This window comes from Macaca mulatta, chromosome 11, assembly GCF_049350105.2.
Source record: "Macaca mulatta isolate MMU2019108-1 chromosome 11, T2T-MMU8v2.0, whole genome shotgun sequence".
Classification (NCBI taxonomy): domain Eukaryota; kingdom Metazoa; phylum Chordata; class Mammalia; order Primates; family Cercopithecidae; genus Macaca; species Macaca mulatta.
The window spans coordinates 60,744,624-60,759,953 of record NC_133416.1 but is presented as its reverse complement, the minus strand read 5'-3'; the positions used below and the strand labels follow the sequence as shown (position 1 = coordinate 60,759,953).

General features: G+C 40.5%; 1 protein-coding gene across 7 annotated transcripts in view; it reads left to right on the top strand.

The window, feature by feature from the left end:
• Positions 1-15,330, top strand: part of LOC700403 (cyclic AMP-dependent transcription factor ATF-7) — a 129,743-nt gene that overhangs the window by 33,214 nt on the left and 81,199 nt on the right. The gene's annotated exons all lie outside the window — the stretch shown is intronic.

Genomic DNA, 15,330 nt, shown 5'->3' with positions numbered 1-15,330 from the left:
GTTAGATAACTTACCTTTTGGATGCTTTTTGCCCAGTTTTTTATTACTGGGATCAACAAATTCCATATTCCTATGCCTCCCTCTCAGGCATATGACACAGGTTTGCAGTATAAATTATGCTGATTTAAGTAGTCTTTCTGGTTACCATAATCAAGTGTTTGAACAGAAGATGGTCATATCAGCTTATTAGAATGTCAATTTCCTTAAAAACAGGAACACATTTCCTCTGAGGAGATACTATGGAGAGTTAGTATCATCCTGTTCTTAGCCAGTGAGAAAGGTTTCTGTCATATCTATTCTGTATCACCTCTGTCCTTTTTTTGTTTTGTTTTGTTTTTCTGAGACGAAGTTTTGCCCTTATCGCCCTGGCTGGAGTGCAGTGGTTTGATCTCGGCTCACTGCAACCTCCACCTCCTGGGTTCAAGTGATTCTCCTGCCTCAGCCTCCCAAGTAGCTGGGATTACAGGTGCCCACTAACTCTCCCAGCTAATTTTTTTGTATTTTTAGTAGAGGCAGAGTTTCGCCATGTTGGTCAGGCTGTCTCAAACTCCTGACCGGAGGTGATCTACCCCTCTTGGTCTCCCAAAGTGCTGGGATTTCAGTCGTGAGCCACCACACCCGGCCCACCTTTGTCCTTTTAAGGAAAAAAATCCTTTGATTGTTTCTCTGTCCAGTGTGACCCTGAGGGGCTATTACTCTTTTTTTGCCTAAAGAGATCTACTATCAGATCTTCTCTTCTCCCAGAGGACATTTAGGTACACGTTGAAATTATCTTCATATCTTTCTGACTGAGATACAAAACATATAACTAATTCATAGACCTCTGGGGCCTGCTTTTCCTTTCTAAGGCCAAGAATAGTGATGGAGCCCTAGTTGTGATGGGATTGAGGGCAGCTTCTTGTACCTCCTTATCTTGTCATATAATAGGAATAATGTTTATGGTGGTGTAGTCCTGGCTTCACTTGGCATTTAACCAACCTCCAAAGCTGTTTATTGCTTCGTATCCTCTGCCTCCATGAACATTATCCCTTAAATCTCTATTGCTCTGTAATATATGAGGCAACAAATAGCTCCTATGATTGGTTAAATGCTGGCATGCTGCAAAGGTGTATGTTTTATTGCCTATATAACACAAATCTATAGAGATTATTCCTGTTATCCCAGCCTTCCCATTAAATGGGCCATACTGGTACTGTGGGACTCTGGATCTTTAATTCTGTCCCTTTGGCAAGTTGCCCTATTATCTGGCATAAGCACAAAAGAAAAGCAGGAAAGAATGAGTTGGTGGTGATTCCTAATTCTTTATGTTAGGGAAGCATCTTGAATTGGAGAATTACAAGGGGAAGCAATGGCTCTGGTAGGTAAATGCCATTTGTGGTAGTATATGCTATGTTTACATGTTTCGACAGGTGAAGGCAATTTCAGGCAAACAAATAAGCCTTTTTTCCCTACCATCTGCCAAGAGTTTTTGAAAATTCTAATTTTTATTTAATAATTCATATTTCATTCAATAATTCATCTAGTTCCCATCTGGTAAGAGTGCCTGCATGCTGTCAGGCAGCTGAAAATCCATGGCATTATACACAAATTAGGCCAAATGCTAACCTTATTTTTTGTAATATGTTGACTTTGCAATAACTTTCAGTTCACTCTCTGGATGCTGCACTAACCTGTGGTGGAAGTAGACCACTCTTATGCATCATATAGACAAAATTGGGGCTGGGATTTTTTTTTCTTTTTCTTTTTTTTTTTTTGAGACAGAGTCTCGTTCTGTCACCCAAGCTGGAGTGCAGTGGTGCGATCTTGGCTCACTGCAGCCTCCGCCTCCCGGGTTCAAGTGATTCTCCTGCCTCAGTCTCCCCAGTAGCTGGGACTACAAGCGCCTGCCTCAGTCTCCCCAGTAGCTGGGACTACAAGCGCCCACCACCATACATGACTAATTTTTGTATTTTTTAGTAGAAATGGGGTGTCGTCATGTTGACCAGGCTGGTCTCGAACTCCTGACCTCAGGTGAGCCACCGCACTTGGCCTGGGACTGGAGTTTTTTAAATGTAGAGATGTTAAGAGTAGGAATTAAACTCAAGTTTTTTAATGTCGGATCTGATACTCTTGATACTTGCCCTTAGAAACATGTAGTTGGTTATTTTGGTTTTTCATGTTGTATTTAAACAAATATATGTATGTTGCTAGAACACAGTAGATTAAAAGCATCCTTGCTCTGATCTGCCCCTCCCAAAAAAGGCTGTAAGAATCTAATTGGTACTACATCCAGGAAATTAGGGTGATATTTTTCAGTTATTCAATCTTGTTTTCCTTAGATATAACTTAATATTTGAAACGGGAACCCAGAAACTGTTTTCAGAGCATTCCTGTTAGAAAAAAAATAAAATCCTGTCTTTGCATCTCAGCTCTTCCTAAGTTAAAAGGCCTCTTTCCTATTCCCTTTTGCAAACTGCTGAGTTTACAAAGTGCCTTCTAAATCTTAAAGTCTGTCTTTCATTTATCCTTCTTTTGCCTCTCTGGCAAAACTACATATAGCATATAGCTAGGTTGTTGACTTACAAGATGCTGTCATTATATAGAATTCTTCATTCTTTTTTTTTTTTTTTTTTTTTTTTTTTTTTGAGACAGAGTCTCGCTCTGTCACCCAGGCTGGAGTGCAGTGGCCGGATCTCAGCTCACTACAAGCTCTGCCTCCCAGGTTTACGCCATTCTCCTGCCTCAGCCTCCCAAATAGCTGGGACTACAGGCGCCCGCCACCTCGCCCGGCTAGTTTTTTGTATTTTTAGTAGAGACGGGGTTTCACCGTGTTAGCCAGGCTGGTCTCGATCTCCTGACCTCGTGATCCGCCCGTCTCGGCCTCCCAAAGTGCTGGGATTACAGGCTTGAGCCACCGTGCCCGGCCAGGATTCTTCATTCTTTTATCAAATAGTCTTCCAGCGAATGCAGCAGGTTAAAAAGCAACCGGCGTACTCCCTCTCTCTCTGGTTAGCCTATTTCTTTAATGCAGATTGACTTGCTCAGCAGTCACATTCTGTCTGCAGCCCTTGTTAGGGCCTCTCTGTATGTGGATTCATAACACATCTGTGTGTACATCTACAGTGCTGTATAAATAATAATAAGTAATCACCAGATGGCCTATAACTGCTCCTCTGGACCCGCTGGGTCTCTTGAAGCTGTTAGTAAAGTCGTCTGGCATTTTGCTGGGGAAAACTTGTCGTAGATTTATTTCTAAAAAAATTCAAACTCACAACTGGGTGTTTAGGACTAGATATTGCTGTCTGTGTTGTAAATATTTAACAGGCTTTGTACAATGACAAGTAAAAGCGCCATTACTAACCACATACAGTGGCTGTGGAGCTCTTCTTCCCTCCTGGCCATTTAGAAAGGAAAAGAAATGCCAATAAATTGTACATTATGAACAAGGTACACGAGATGCTCTCTGGAAGATTTTTTCTGAAGAGAAAAAGAATTTCAACATTCTGCTCAGAGTCGTGACTGGGCAAACTTAAGCTTTGTAACTATGTGCCAGTGACTTAAACACAATGCCACTTTTATTTTTTTTAGAGATAGGGTCTTGTTCTGTCACCCAGGCTGGAGTACAGTGGTGCAATCATAACTCACTGAAGCCTCCAACTCCTGGGCTGTCAGTCCTCCTGCTTCAGCCTCCTGAGTAGCTGGGACTACAGGTGCACAACACCATGCTTGGCTAATTTTATGTTTTTATTTTTAGAGACAGTGTCTTGCTGTGCTGCCCAGGCTGGTCTCAAACTCCTAGCCTAAAGCAGTCCTCTCACCCGAGGCTCCCAAGTGCTTGGGATTATAGTCATTAGCAACCGCACCTGGCACAAAGTCCCTTTTAAAGTGGACGTTGTAATATTTTAAGAAAAGCCCCATGCCCTGGAGTTCAGTCATACTGAGATTTTGATCTTAATAGAGTCTTTATGACCAAATGATAAACCTTTCTGAAAGAGTTACAGTGCAAGTTGACATTTGGTTAAATGTCAGGCCTTTGGTTATGTCTAAAAACACATAAAGATTAGTGTTTGCCAATATTATTTATAAAACAAAACATCTTTATTTTTGTCCTCTTTCCATTAATTTTTGTGAAAAGGTTATGTATTTTGTTTGGGGAAAATGTTTTTCTGATTTTCTGCTTATAATTTTCTGTGCTGTTTTGCTATTACTAATCCCTTTGCTTCAGTACCTATTGTACTAGTGTACTTAGTACACTAGTACATGTTTTTTAAAATCACAATAGAACTCATCACCCCTAAATTTGAGGGTTTTTTCTTTGTTTGCTTATCATAAGATAACAACACATATTTTAAACAGAAATTGGGTATCTTAACTGTCCCTAGTTTTCTTTTGTCTGTTGGGGGTTGAATCTATTTAACCACAGAGAGCTTGTCCTTTAAATCATAGTACATGGATGTTACTTTTGAGGTAGAATGCGTAGAATGGTTTTCTGTTTCAAAATCTCATCTCGCAGAATTGATGTACAAATTGTGAAGAAGAAATAGTTTTAATAGTTTATTGTGGGGAGATGTTGCTTTTTAAAGTTTTGTCTCACAAAATTATCATGTTAAGGATAGGATTTCAAGAAGGAAAGCATCATGGAGAAAAGATGGAAGCTTTGAGGTTTATCTCTTTGTAACAGTGCCTTTGTGTTTTTATTTTGAAATTTCTTTGTGCAGTGAAATATGCTACCTTTGTATTTGTGCTTTGGTAAGAATGTGGACTGTTTGCAATTGTCATGTGAAAGTACAAAGAGAATGAGAATGAATTTTGTGAAATTAGCTCATTCCCAGTCTGGCACACCATGTGCCCTGTGTGACTGCTGATTCTGCTGGCAGATTGAAGTGCCGAACCAACTTCTGCTCTAACTACTAAAATTGCCAGCCATCATTCCAAGCTTTTAAATCTTGTTGTTCACATCAGTGATGTCAGATTTTGAGCAAACATAGCTCTGTCTTTAAATCCCAGTGGAATTTGCAATTCCCTGGATTGAAAGGAAAGAGTTCTTCCTTTTTGCCTTTGAAAAACTTGAGTGGCTGTGCAGGGAAAGTCAGCAGAATAAATCTGCAGCCTTGCCGTGTCCTTTGAGTCATTGTAGAAAGCTGAGTGCTCTGTTCGACATTCAGCAGATTGGCTGTCAGAGTTGCACCGCTGCTTATCAAAGACATGGTCTCTCAAAGAGCCATTTATGTTATTCCGGAGAGAATCATCCTGTGGCAAAAGGAGCACCTCCTTTCTCCTCCCAAGGGTCAGATCTTCTTTTGATACTGGGCAATTATCCCTTGCTTTTCCTGAAAAATAGCTCAATCCACTATAAAGATTGGCACCAGCACAGGTTGCTGACTTGGTTACAATGACAAGCTCTGATTCCTTAGCCACAGGGAGAGGCATCAGGGTGATACTCGTAAGTATGCCAGAGGCTTAATGGTGGTGATTTTTCTGCTGAGAAACTCAGTGTCCCTTATAAGTGTCTTGGCTTCTGTTCTCTTTCTCTGAGGGAAATAAATTTGTTTTTAGTTGTTTGCACACCAGTCACTATAAAATGCCACTATGAGGTTGTCTTTCTTTCCTTCACTTCCTCAAGCTTCTTTCCTGCCTTTAGTTACTGTCCTTTAGTTACTGTTTGAGATCAAGCCCTATAGTCTAATTTTTTACATTTTTATGTCGTTTTTATACAGCTTATCTTGGCTCTTACTAGCCTTTGTACCTGGTGGGGATTATTCACCAGTGTTTCCTCTATTTAAAAAAATGAATAGATTTTATTTTTTAGAGCAGTGGTAAGCGTATAGAAAAATTGAGTGGAGAGTACAGAGAGTTCCCATATACCTCCTCACTCCACCCCTACTCACAATTTCCTTTATTGTTAACATCTTGCATCTGTGTGCTATATTTGTTAGAATTGTTGAACCAAACATTAATACCTTATTATTAACTGAAGGCCATAGTTTTCATTAGTGTTCACTGCCTATACATTCTGTGGGGTTTCACAAAAGTATAATAATATGTGTCTGCTCTAACAGTACCATATGGAATAGTCTCACTGCCATAAAAATCTCTCGCGCTCCACCTATTCATCCCACCCTCCTGAACCTCCGGTAACCACTGATCTTTTTACTGTCTCGTAGTTTCACTTTTTCTAGAATGTTCTGTAGTAGGAATCATATAGCCCTCTAATTTTTTAAAGTTGTGAGTAGAATAAGCATGTGATTGGAAATTGTTGGAAAAAAGGGAGAGAGAAAGACGTGGGAGGCTCCACAGCTCCAAGTTCTAGCTAAAACTCCAAGCATTTATCCAGGGAGATTTAGGTGGCCAACCTTTCTTCTTTGCTGGGAGTCTCTCTGATGTTATAGGAATTAGCTTGCCTAGTGACAATTTTATTGGTTCTAGGTATTAGGAGCAAGGACAAGATGAACACTGAATGGGCTGTATCTGCGGAATCAAGGTATTAGGGTTGAGCAAAAGCAAAAGGAAGTAGAGCATTTGATCTATTTTCCGTTGAATAGGTTGAGGACAATAAAATCTCATTCTCTTCCTTCTTCCCATGGGCAGTCTTATATATGGTTGAAGAAGATTAGTGCAAAGATTCCTCATCCAGAAATAAACTCTTGTACTTCTATACTAATTAAAGATTCATGTAAATTACTAAGTACTTGGAAAACTATGGAGAACTCTATGGGGGCTGTCATTCACACTTTAGTATGAATTGGTTTAATGACAACTGTGATATTGGCTACATAAAGAAATGAACGTTTTTATTTGGGGTTAGGGGATCACAGATGTGGACTGGCTTAGGTAAAATGGTCCCTGAGCAAAGGAGATATTGAAGTTTATGAGGATATGCAAGATAAGCAGATATACTTTTGCATTTTATTTTGGGCTATCTCAGCTTCTTTTACTAGAAGCTCATACCTGTAATCCCAGCACCTTGGGAGGCCAAGGCAGGAGGATTGCTTAAAGCCAGGGGTTTGAGATCAGCCTGGGCAACAAAGCAAGACCCTGACTCTACCAAAAAATAAAAATAAAAATAAAAAAAGAAGCTACTTGAGGAGTGTAAATGTTAAGAATAGCCCAAATAAACACTGGAACCAACTTAATTTAGAAAGAAAGAACCATTTCCTCCTTTCGCTACTCTGGAAAATTTAGATTGATAAAATATGGGGGAAGGGAAATACTGATTTCTTTAGTTCTAGGACTCATGGTTCCTGTCTGCTTAGAATTCTAGCTCGTTGGTACGGAGTAGGATCTTTTTCATAGAGATATTGTCTCTTTACCCTCTCGATTTGACTAAATAAGAGAATCTCCCAGTCTTGGGTCAGTACTACTTTCCTAACCTATCAGACTGAACTGACTCTGACAGGTGGTAAAGTGAACATTAGCCTAGGGAAAGTTCTTAGCATGATTGTCAGGGTTACCATCAATTAGTGCATACTAACAGGTCATGTATGCATACATGCATATACAATTTAGAGGAAATATGTTTATATGAGGTACAGGAAAATGATCTTTCCATCCAGAAAGCATACAGGGAAGGGAGAGAATAAAATACAATGAAAATTGTTTGATTTTATTGATATAACAGAAGCAACAGCAACAATAATTATAGCTCACTGAGTTTTTATCATGTACTGTGCCAAAGTACTTTACAGAGATATTTTATTTAATCCTAGCAACCTCTGAGGGAGAATTACCAGTGAGAAAACTAAGGCTCAGAGAACTAACTTGTACAGGGTTATTCAGTATTTTGTGATGGAATTGTAACACAAACCCAGATGGTTAGACTCCAGACCAGCACTCTTAATCACTCTGCTAAATTGCTTGCTTGTTATTTTCCATACGCGCATCAGTATCCACATCTAGCCTAGAAGAAAGTAAGTAGTGGTTTTTTGGTAAATGGTCCAAATCAGTCAGCTAAGTCTTTTGTATAGTTTATTACTGATCTATATATCTAGCTGCCATACCAGAGAGAGCTAAATCTGTAGCTGAGCTCTGCCTGAGTGGGGAAAAAAAAAAGGTGTAAATTCGTATGAAAATGAAGAAATCTTTCTGCAACTGCCTCAGCCTTAATCTACAATGTTTTTTATCTGCCTGGTAATGATGCTGAAATGTGTCTACTCTCTGAGGTAAACCACCATCATTTTGCAGCAAGGACATGATTCTAAAGAGGAAAGAAAATTAATTTTTGACCAACCAGAAACGTAGACAGAACTAGAAAACTGGGACCTAAAATCGTGGCTTCAGCATCCTCTACTAATAGGCCCAGAGAAGCATTGTGGGTGTCATCTTTGTGCATTCTAGGCTAGGTTACTTCCTGATCCATATTTTCTTCTTTCTCGCCTTAAGTTTTATGCCCATAAGCTCCCACATACAAAGGATGGGTATTTTGTTCTGGTGGCTGCCATACTTATTGGTAAGAGGAAATATGACTAAGGTGGAATTAGGGTATGATTACAACAACACTATAGTGAGATGTATAATCTGCTCAGTGATTGCTAACTTGCTTATTCTCTGACATTTTTGGCATATGGCTACATAGAAGATCTTGCCTGTTGAATAATACAATTCTCCACTCAGGTCTCACATCCTGTCTTTATTTGAATTCATAGCACCTCTACACATCTGCTTTTTCCTTTTCCATTAGAAACTGTGTTGTGTTAATGCAATGGAGATTTCATTTATCATCGCAAGTGAAAATATCTAGCTATGTAGAGTCACGGAAATATTTATGTGAAATAATTTAAGTGATAAAAATATGTAGCAGTGGCCAGGTGCGGGTGGCTCACACCTGAAATCCCAGCACTTTGGGAGGCCGAGGCGGGCGGATCACCTGAGGTCAGGAGTTGGAGACCAGCCTGGCCAACATGGTGAAACCTGTCTCTACTAAAACTACAAAAATTAACTGGGGGTGGTGGCAGTCGCCTGTAATCTTAGCTACTCGGGAGGCTGAGGCAGGAGAATCACTTGAACTTGGGAGGCGGAGGTTGCAGTGAGCTTAGATCGTGCCATTGCACTCCAGCCTGGGTGACAGAGCAAGACTTCGTGTCCAAACGAAAAAAACAAATACATATATATATATATGTAGAAGTATACATACAGGATCAAAAGAGACCAGAGCATCTAATAGTTGATATTTACAGTAAAGGGATTCTTTGTATATATTGTCTGAATGTTTTTATCTTTCACTGGAAAGTTGCTTAAAACATACATTTTCCTTTTTTTTTTTTTTTTTTTTGATCGTTCTATCACGCAGGCTGGAGTGCAGTGGTCCGATCTCAGCTCACTCACTGCAACCCCTGCCTCCCATGTTCAGGCAATTGTCATGCGTCAGCCTCCCAAGTAGCTGAGACTACAGGTGTGAACCAGCTAGTTTTAGTATTTTTTTGGTAGAGATGGGGTTTCACCATATTAGCCAGGCTGGTCTCGAATGCCTGACCTCAAGTGATCCAAGTGATCCGCCCACCTCAGCCTCTGAAAGTGCTGGGATTACAAGCGTGTGCCACATTTTCCTTTTTTTTAATTTTTTTATTTAATTAATTTATTTTTTTTTGAGACGGAGTCTCCCTCTGTCGCCCACGCTGGACCGTAGTGGTGCAAACTCGGCTCACTGCAACCTCCACTTCCCAGGTTCAAGGGATTCTCTTGCCTCAGCCTCCCAAGTAGCTGGGACTACAGATGTGCACCACCACGCCCAGCTAATTTTTGTATTTTCAGTAGAGACGGGGTTTCACTATGTTAGCCAGACTGGTCTCAAACTCTTGACCTCAAGTGATCCGCCTGCCTCAGCCTCCCAAAGTGCTGGGATTAGAGGCATGAGCCACCGCACCCAGCACATTTTCCTTCTTGATTCTGATAATGATTCATTGTATGTCTGTGAACCATGTGCAATTAACTGTGTATTCAGCTGCAGGAAATACCTGACTAGAGTCTTGTCTTTTCCACCTCTTACCACGAACCCAAGTTCTTGGCTTCAGAACTGAGAATGCCTCACTGGGTAAGGTTGTAACTGACCAAAATGATCACTCGTGGTATCCAAAGATCTCATTTGTTTATTTTGCTGGGTGCCTCTGATAGAACAGTTAGTTGCGTGTGAGCGTACATGTGTGTGCGTGTGTGTGTGAGTGACGACAGGAGTTCCTATAAAAAAGTAAATGCAAAGAAAAAGTGGTTCAGGGCAGCAGCCTATAGAACTGAGCTAAAAGCGTGGCTCCTGAGAAGTTATCAGAGAGACAATGACAGCTTAACAGGATGGATGAAGACTACATTTTAATGCTAAGCTTTCATTACCTCCATTTTATGTCTCTGTTCTCAAGCTCACTGACAATAACAAGTCTTTCATTGGCATAGTTATTTGAATCAAGTGAAAAGAGGTGTTCAGATAGTTTTAAAGATCGCAGTTGTAGTATATACCTGGAGTTTGTATAATACCGGAATGGGTAAATAGTATTATAGATATCTGTCACTTCAATGAACATCTTTTTTTTTACATGGTGGCAATCTATGCACATTAATTTTTAAAATTATATTATGTTCATAACTTCAGACATTTGTCATTTTACTTCAGTTTCAGGTATTTTTTAGGACTAAGGGGGAGACCGTAGTGTCAGGTTGTATGTATTGTGAGGGAACAATAAAAGTGGTTACTCTAAAAATTTCAAGGGTCTAAATGTCTGTGTATATTTTATAAAATATCATATTATATTCAACACTTTAGCTTTCCCTCTTCAGTCTTTCCTGTTCTTTCCTTCTAGGCTTTACCTAGATAATTGCAGTAGTGGAAAGGGGAGACTTTATTTCAGCCTTCTTTCACTTTCTATGCAGTTGAAGCTATAACTAGACAAGGCCTTATGGAGGCCTGTACTTTCAGTTACGCATATTTGACTGCCAGATGAGGGGATTGTATTCACATACATAGCAGCTCTTGGCAGAGTCATGGTTAAAGGTTTAAACATATTGTACCTTGTTGGCTATTCCCATAGTCCTAAGGGAGGCATTTTGCTTCTCCATAGACAGTAGTCGGCTTGTCAGAGTGGAGTGGCTTTTTGTTTTTCCTTTATCTAGTAGAATGCAGTGGGCTAAGCCTTTCTGGGAAGCAATTTCTTCCTCCACCGCATGAACGGAAGGTCGTGTATGCTCTCTCTGAAACAAAGGGGAGGTGGTGATGGAAAGTTAGTGACTAGGGCATAATTGGATTGAAGCTCTGTCAAGGAGACAACAGTTCCTGCTTGGAAGCTGGACTTTCTGCTATGCTTTGGTTTTCTGTCTTAACATTAGAATAATGAGCAATGGATACTCCAAGCTTAAAATTTTAGACTCTTTTCTGAGCACTCTATGAGAATGAATATGCAAGAAGCTATTCACATTTACTTAGTGGTTTTCAGTCTTTTCTTTTTTGGTTTATGCTCTTCCTTTGCTTTTTTTAAATTAAGAAACTATCTTTGTTAGAGCAGTTTTAGATTCACAGCAAAATTGAGTGAAAAGTGCAGAGGGTTCTCATATACCTCCTGTCCTCACACACACTAGCCTCCCCCACTATCAACATACTGAACCACAATGGTACATTTGTTACATTCAGTGAACCTACACTGACATATTATCACCCGAGTCCATACTTTATATTAGGATTCACTCTTGGTATTGCACATTCTGTAGGTTTTAACAAATATATAATGAGGCTGGGCACAGTGGTTCATGCCTGTAATCTCAACATTTTGGGAAGCCGAGGCAGGAGGATTGCTGGAGTCCAGGAGTTCAAGACCAGCCTAAGCAACATAGTGAGACCCCCTCCCTACAAAAAAATAAAAATAAAAATAAGCCAGGTGTGGTAATGTTCACCTGTAGTCCCAGCTATTCAGGAGGCTGAGGTGGGAGGATTGCTTGAGCCCGGGAGGTCAAGGCTGCAGTGAGCCATGATTGTGCTACTGCACACCAGCCTGGGCAACGGCGTGAACTCCTGTCAAATCAGTCAATCAATCAACATATAAAATGACATGTATCCACCATTGTAGTGTCATACGGAATCATTTCAGTGCCCTAAATATCCTTTGTGCTCTGCCTGTTTATCCCTCACTTCCCACTGACCCCTGGCAAGCACTGATCTTTTTACTGTCTCTGTAGTTTTGCCGTCTTCAGAATGTCGTTTAGTTGGAATCATACAATATAAGGCCACTTCATACTAGCGTCTTTCATTTGGTAATATGCATTTAAGTTTCCTCCTTGTCTTTTCATAGCTTGATACCTTATTTCTTTGTAGTGCTGAATAATATTCCATTATCTGAATGTACCACAATTTATCCATTCACCTGCTGAAGGACATCTTAATTGCTTCTGAGATTTGGCAGTTATGAGTAAAGAAAGCTGGTATATAAATATCCATGTGCAGGCTTTTGTGTGGACATAAGTTTTCTGTTCATCTAGGTAAATATCAATGAGTGTGATTGCTGGATAATATGGTAATACTATGTTTATGGTAAGACTATGTTTAGTTTTGTAAGAAACTGTCAAACCGTCTTCCAAAGTGGCCATATTATTTAGCATTCCCACCAAAAATGAATGAGAGTTCTTGTTGCTCCACATCCTTACCAACATTTAACGTTGACAGTGTTTTGGATTTTGGCCACTCTAATTAAAGTGTGTAATGGATTTCGTCGTTTTAATTTGCATTTCCCTGCTGGGCGCGATGGCTCACGCCTGTAATCCCAGCACTTTGGGAGGCTGAGATGGGCGGATCACGAGATCAGGAGATCAAGACCATCCTGGCTAACACAGTGAAACCCCGTATCTACTAAAAATACAAAAAAAAAAAAAAAAAAAAATTAATCCCAGCACTTTGGGAGGCCGAGACGGGCGGACCACGACGTCAGGAGATCGAGACCATCCTGGCTAACACGGTGAAACCCCGTCTCTACTAAAAAATACAAAAAACTAGCCGGGCAAAGTGGCGGGCGCCTGTAGTCCCAGCTACTTGGGAGGCTGAGGCAGGAGAATGGCGTGAACCCGGGAGGCGGAGCTTGCAGTGAGCTGAGATCCGGCCACTGCACTCCAGCCTGGGCGACAGAGCATGACTCCGTCTCAAAAAAAAAAAAAAAAAAAAAATTTAGCTGGGCATGGTGGTGGGCGCCTGTAGTCCCAACTACTCGGGAGGCTGAGGCAGGAGAATGGTGTGAACCCGGGAGGCGGAACTTGCAGTGAGCCGAGATCGTGCCACTGCACTCCAGCTTGGGTGACAGAGTGAGACTCCGTCTCAAAAAAATAAAAAAATGAAAAAAATAATAATAAGAAGAAGAATAATAACAGTAATTTGTATTTCCCTGATGGCATGATGTTGAGCACCTTTGCATATGCTTGTTTGCCATCTATATTTTTCTTTGGTGAAGTGTCTGACTAAAGTCTGTTGCCCATTTTGCTGTTCAGTTTTAAGAGTTCTTTGTGTATTTTGCATAACATTCCTTTATCAGGTGTATCTTTTACATTCTTTCCCATTCTGTAGCTTGTCTTTACATTCTCTTGACATTGTCTTTCACAGAGCAGAAGTTTCTAATTTTACCTGAGTCCAGCTTATCAATTACTTAGTTCATGGATCATGCCTTTGGTGTTGTATTTAAAAAGTCATCATAGGCCGGGCGCGGTGGCTCAAGCCTGTAATCCCAGCACTTTGGGAGTCCGAGACGGGCGGATCACGAGGTCAGGAGATCGAGACCATCCTGGCTAACACGGTGAAACCCCATCTCTACTAAAAAATACAAAAAAAAAAACTAGCCGGGTGAGGTGGCGGGTGTCTGTAGTCCCAGCTACTCGGGAGGCTGAGGCAGGAGAATGGCATGAACCCGGGAGGCGGAGCTTGCAATGAGCCGAGATCTCGCCACTGCACTCCAGCCAGGGTGACAAAGCGAGACTCTATCTCAAAAAATATATATATATATAGTAATTGATGTGTCTATTCTTTTTCTAGTACCACAGTGTGTTAATTACTGTAGCTTTATAGTAGGTTTTTTCTTTTTTTGGCAGGGGGTGTTGATAGAGACAGGGTCACATTATGTTCCCCAGGCTGGTCTCAAACTCCTGGTCTCAAGCAATCCTCCCACTTTGACCCTCCATAGTGCTGGGATTACAGGCATAAGGCACTATGCCCAGCCTATAGTAGGTCTTTTTTTTTTTTTTTTTCCTTTTTTTGAGATGTAGTCTCACTCTGTTGCCAGGCTGGAGTGTAGTGGCGCAATCTCGGCTCACTGCAACCTATACCTCCCGGGTTCAAGAGATCCCCCTGCCTCAGCCTCCTGAGTAGCTGGGTTTGCAGGTGTGCACCACCACGCTCAGCTATTTTTTGTGTGTGTGTATTTAGTAGAGACAGGGTTTCACCATGTTGGCCACTCTTTCTTTGTTCATTCATTCATTTGACAGGGAGTCACTTTGTTGCCCAGGTTGTAGTGCAGTGGTGTGATCTTAGCTCACTGTAGCCTCCAACTCTTGGGCTCAAATGATCTTCCTGCCTCAGCCTCCTGAGTACCACCACACCCGGCTAATTTTTTTTATTTTTTATAGAGACATGGTCTTGCAATGTTGCCCAGGCTGGTCTCAAACTCCCGGCTTCAAGCAGTCCTCCTGCTTTAGCCTCCCAAAGTGCTGGGATTATAGGCATGAGGCATCACCCCTGGCCTACACTAATTTTTATTATTTCTTTTCTTCTGCTTGCTTTGGATTTAATTTGCTCTTTTTTCCCCCTAGTTTTCTAAGGTGGAAGCTTAGATTATTGATTTTAGATCTTTTTCTTTTCTAGTATGTTTATTCACTGCTATTAATTTCCTACTAATCACTGTTTCTGCTGCATCCCACAAATTTTTATAAGTTGCATTTTCATTTAGTTCAAAATACTTTTTAATTTCTCTGGAGATTTCTTTTTTGCTTCTTGTATTATTTAGAAGTATATTATTTAATCTCTAAGTCTTTTCATATTTTCCAGCTATCTTTCTGTCACTGATTTCTACTTTAATTCCATTGCAGTTAGAAGGCAGACATTGTGTGATTTATTTTAAACCTGTTAAGGTGTGTTATATGGCCCAGAATGTGGTCAATCTTGGTAAATGTTCCATGTGAATTAAGAAGAATATATAATCTGTTGTTGTTGTTGTTGGATGAATTAATCTATAGATGTTAATTATGTCCAGTTGATTGATGGTGGTGTTGAGTTCAACTATGTCCTTACTGATTTTCTGCCTGCTGGATATGTCCATTTCTGATTAGAGGGGTGTTAAAGTCTCAACTGTTAATATAAGAGCAGATTCATCTATCTGTCTCTTTGCAGTTCTGTCAGTTTTTCCT